A 5,976-nucleotide genomic window follows, 5' to 3' on the forward strand; every position below is an offset into this window, starting at 1 on the left:
CACACTAGATCGAGAGGCCTGTTGTTCACTTGGCTCGATTGTACGTCTGACTGCGGCAGAAGTAGAAAGTAGACTGCCATAATTCGTGTTTATTGTTACATATTTCAAATCTGGCAAAAGTCGAATGTAACTGACGAAATTCTTTATACAGTATTATCATTATCATCATCGACTTAGTCCGGTCTGACTTAACACCGACCATCTTATTATTTCCATACGTGCTATTTGTGGCTAAAAATTAAACGATATTTCTATGAAATTCGCTGCATTTTTTTCCTGAGTGTGTAATAGCCGAAATGACAATCGTCAACGATGTTCTCTACCGTGTAGCAAAGATAATGCACTTTACCTATCGTACGCCCATACCTGTTTGACCCAATTCTACTCTACATTTATTATACATTTTATAGCTCGTGACAAAAAGTTATTGTGATTCTACAGTTCTTTTAACCCTACGGAAGTCGCGCCAATGGCCCACTAACCGAGCAACTGCTGGTTCGCTAAGACGATTTCGCTAGATTTTCAGACCAGCGTGCACTCAGTGCACTAGCGCGACTTCCGGAAGGTTTGACAAAAACAATATGTGAAAATAAATAACATTTGAGTTTAGATTCGTCCCAAAACACATTTTTTCGCCTCAAACTGCCTATTAGTACCTACTAGGAGAATCCTTTAATCTCGTAAAAAACACTAGAAATGTATTAATTGTTACACTTCCCGAGCAAAGTCCAACATCAAAATTACAGCAAATAGACAACATATTTTAATATCAAGCATCAAATTGAAATCTTACATTGATATCAGTTTAAACTTTTTTAGATATGACATCATATTTTGATCTCATTTTGATGTGCTTACATTTTTACAAAAAAATGTTTGTTGCTATTTCTTTGACAAACATCAAATTGATTACTTATTTTATTATCAATGAAATATTTCACCATCTCAATGAGTTTTCAATTTGCTTTCACTGATAGCATAAATAGTTTTCTGTTTGATGTCATAGTGCAATTTTTCTGCTTTCGATTTTGATCTTTTAACCGTTAAAACGACCAAAATGATAACAACCTGAGCAATTATTCCCTACCACATCACAACATCAAGTTTAGTTCTCAATTTTTTATCAGACTCTGCTCGGGTTTCTAGACAGATCATTATATCCCATTGTCATTATCGTTGTCCATTTTCCGTTTGCCACAAACCAAATCGACGAGAACATTTCAAATGGGCCGATAAACAAAACGTAAACAATTCCGGTTAATACTTACTTCAAATGGACACTAACAAGGCTTTATACATACCTTAAATAAGCCGATTCTGAAGCCTGGCTGTTGGCGAAATAATGGATTATCGAAAAGGCACATAAGCAAAATAACTTGTTTTGCTTATGTTACCTTTCACTTCCCCTCAAAAATAAACGGTTCATATACACCAAACAACAAAACGGAAAAAAATGTTTATGGGCTCTTTTCTTAATGAAAAAGTCTATACTTGTAAAGGGAACAAAAACATCGCAACACCAAAAAAGGGATCAAAATAAACGTCACATAATCATTTGATGTAAACAAAAGGGCTCACCCGCACGCACTATAAGCTAACGTCTCGCCGAAAAGGGATTATGGGAGAGGGCACAAAACCAGTGCGATGTTTCAAAAGGGACCAAAACATTTATCTGCAAAAATCGTTCAAACTACAAACAAATTTTTTTTTAATAAATCTGGTATATTATTCGGAAAAATGGTTAATTTAACACGGCATTGAGTTGTTTGGTCCTTCAATCAAGCTCCTGTGCATGAATGGGAATATAAAGTACGAGGTAATTTTTCAGACACCATTTTCTCAACATGAGCATATTGTATGAAATGCTGACGTCGAAATGTTTGATGTTCTGCTCTTCTCTGTCTTCTCGCTGTACATTATGTTACTGTTATTCCGATGCTAGAATCAACCCCCTGACAATGTATTTCTCAATCAAATAGACTTCCCCACAATCCTTCCGATTTTCCCACCGACTAAATCTGTTTGCGTCGGCACAATCGGTCGATTATGCCACCAATTAATCGGTCGATTGTTGCATCAACTCTTATGGGAGTTTAACATGGGCGTCTATCGACGCGACAACCGATTAAATATGACCGACGAAATCGGTTGACATCGGTCTATTTCAACCAACTAAATCGGCCGATTAGTTGGTAGTTTAAACCAAATTATCACGGATTAAATCTGGCGATTAATATGTTGACGAAAATTGTACACCGACGAAACCCAAATTAGTCGGTAGATTAATCGGTTGACCTCGAAGCACCCGATTTCGTCGGTCGACTGGGAAATTTATCAACTGTCAAATTTTCTAAAGCCCAAATTTGAATCCATTGCCCTTAAAAAAACAAAAACTAAATGTAGGTATTTATTGATTTTATATTGGATTTAAATTTTATTTTTTTATAGTTTTTTGATTTGTCACAAGGCATATAAAATTCGCCTGGATATGCTGCACGGTGTATTAAAGCACGTTTCCAATGCAGTGGCAAACGGTACATCGCAGTACCTCGCCCCAAAAGTTGCACGCCTAACTAGCTGCAAACATCATTGTGCCCGTATTTCTCGCGCCAGTCGGAGGTCCAATATTATAACTTCCACCCACATCGCATGTGAGTTTTTATCTCTTCGGGGTCTTTTTGGAAAATGTAAAATGGCATCAAAACGAGCATCAAACCCGTTTGTGAAATAAGCACATTCCCGATTATTCATACCAGCCGTACAAAATTTAAGAGCATAGGGAATTTGAGACATTTGGCGGTATATTCCGAAAAGGCACTAGTGCGTATTTATCCGAAATTTGCACGGAATAACTGACGTTAACAGAATGAAGAGTGTTCCTAGATATAACACATGGTTCCTAATGTGAGAAATGCGACGAAAACGTTGAAATCAAGATTTACCAATGCCTAAAAATACGGCGGACATGCAATCCGGACCAGAATTGTATGATTGTTTGGTCTTGCGTATAACCTGAGTAATTTCCTCGTCGGTAATGGTAATACGTCGCTGTAGATGAGTCGTCATTCAAAACGCTCGCAAAATGCCTAGCGGATAAGTAATAGTGCGAGTTGCCCGCTGTCGCTTCATCTGCTTCCAAAAATATAGTTGAGGATAAACCGTTCTCTTTCTGTTTCTAGTTAACATAGTTCCAGAAACTGCTTCGTAGACTCTGCTCTATCTATATCCTTTTTCAAGGTATACAAAAACTACGAAAAAACTTTACCATGATATTGCAACTGCCTGCGTCAAGAAATAAAATACTCTGTCACATGTCCGCTGAAAGTATCGTAAGTGCACGTGTGATCGACAACGGCTGAGCTGACAGAGTCATTCGAAGCGACTACTAATATGGGAAGGAAGGCTAAGGTGGACACTGTGGGTAAGATGGACACCGCATTTCTAGAAACTGGAAAAGTTCAGTTAAAATGTACTGACACTATATCATTTTTAGAAGTTTTCGAATGATTCTGAAACATACTGGGATTGTCAAACTTTTTAACGATATTCAATTAGCTAGAAATTACTGAGTAGGGAAAGTTATGAAAATTTAGAGCCATAGTACTCAAGTGAGAGCAAGGACGTGAAATATGCAGATCGGAAAACTAGTGGCAGGGTAATTAGAAACAGACTTAAAATTTTTGTCTTCTACTGGCAGGAGTCGAGCTTAAGCAGCATTACTACGAATCGCTCAAGTCTACCACATGCCTCCCGGCAAAGAAAAACTTGTCCCTCTTTACCTTGAGAACCGACAAAAGAGAAGCCACTACTACTGTCACTACTGAAAACCTGTCGACAATTAGTATCAATGAAATGCTGCTGTTCATCTCTGTTTGCCTTTCGAATACTGAGGTAGATTTTTATTAGACTATTGCCATTGCGCTTAGAGTGGTTTGCTACTGTGTGTAAGGTGGTGGCTTTGTCTACAGCTGCCGGTGCCGATGGATTCCCATCAGTTCCTTTTTTTTCTTTTTTATTTCGACTAATATATAGTCACATTTTCAGTGGGAACAGGGTTTCAGGGGTGGTTTCACATGGCTTTACTTTTGTCGTTTCTCACGGTAAAGAGTGACAAGTCTGTCCTTACCAGGAGACATGTTGGTAGACTTGAGTGATTTGCTGCCTCCTGTCAGCAGAAGACAAAAGATAAGCCCGTAAGATTTTAAGCCTGTTTCTAATGACCCTGCCGTTTATAGTTTTCCAATCTGTATATTTTACATTCTTGCTCTCACTTAAGTACTATCCCGATCAGAAGGGCATAACTAATTTATAACAACTGGAACTTCAAAAATATTTTGAAACAGAACCTGTTATAAATCCGGCTGCTTAGTTGTTAAAATAACAAAACAAAAAACTGGCTTATGAAAGATATCAAAATTGTAGTTATAACTAAAAGAGATATATTTTTTTCCAAAAGATTAGATTGAAACTGTATTAGATATAATCTGCCGTGCTACGTATACTTGTCCCATGAATATAGGGAATCCCATAGAACATGGGACAATTAAGCGTATAACCGCAGTAATCATAGCACTTGAAGCAGTTTTCTACTAAAAGGCCCTCCTTGAGCGATCGTATTCTTCGATGGCTAATTCATTGAGCAAAGATACGGATTTTATCGCTGCTGATCTGAGTATCAACGATTCTTTGAAATATTTTATAAACAATGTGCAATGTAGTGCATTTATATTGTGTAAAACTTGGTTAACTTCCGACGTAGATCTAAACTTCCACAATTTTCACGATATTCGCAAGGACCGAACAAACATTTGTCAAACCTCCGTCAAATGCAAAGACCTTTGCATTGCTTCCATATACATCCCACCGAAGCCCTACCCGCATCTTAGCTGGTTCTAGAACACTTCAACTCCCATGATATGTATGTCATGGGGATATCTTCACCGTGATAACCGATCTTACTTACTGCATAATATTTACAAGAATTTCACTACGGCCATCTTGAATACGGGAGAAACGACAGGAATGCTAGTACCACCAGCGCACCCAAGCGCGATCAATTTATTATTGTACTCGACCTCGCTACAATTGAGGTGTATCAATTAATTGAAAGAGCTACACATCTACTATATCCGAAACATTAGAATCAAAACAAGAAATGTGTCTCCTTCCCCCCACCCCCCCCAAATATCTTCATGAAGCATTTAGCTCTTCTTGCCTTTTCTAGTTTTAACTATTATACTATATGATCTCGTTGAAAATGCCCAACTCTACTACCACATAAAATAACTCTAATTAATGTCCCCGAATCTTTACAAAATTTAATCACGCCCTCTAATTATTTCTACTTTTAAGATAGTCGTAAAAATTTTCCCCCTTAGTTAAACATTATTTGCTCAATAATCTCATTGCTAAAAATGTCAAACCATATTGCCATAAAAACTAAATGACCCCCTAATCTTACGAAAATTATATTACCCCCTTGTGTATATGTATAGCTATAAATGCGCCTTAGTTTAATTTCAAAAATCAATATGTAATCCCCTAGTTTTAAGTAATTTAAAATGTAAAACAAAGCAAAATTGGCACCTTGCGGCTAACGCAAACCTGCCTTATCAAATAAACGAATTGAAAAAAAAAGAGATGTGTCCGGTAGAAGAGTACAAGGTTTAGGGTTGGCTTGATTCTCGACACTGCGATTAAAGAGCAGACGAAACGAGTACACAGCGCAAAGTCCCATGGACGGTCTCTCAGTCCATGGTGGAACAGAAAGTGCTCAGAATTGTACTGGAAAGTGTCTTACAATGAAAAACTTGATGAACGTTGGAAAACGCGGATATTAGCGCCGGTTCGTCAGATGATAACGGTTATACCTCACTTCTATGCTATTTATTATGACAGTAGTGGTAGGGACGACCATAAAAGAGGCTGTGCTGCAACGTTCTCTCCACAAAACTGACTGTTTTATATTTACCTACC

This window comes from Topomyia yanbarensis, chromosome 2, assembly GCF_030247195.1.
Source record: "Topomyia yanbarensis strain Yona2022 chromosome 2, ASM3024719v1, whole genome shotgun sequence".
Classification (NCBI taxonomy): Eukaryota; Metazoa; Arthropoda; class Insecta; order Diptera; family Culicidae; genus Topomyia; species Topomyia yanbarensis.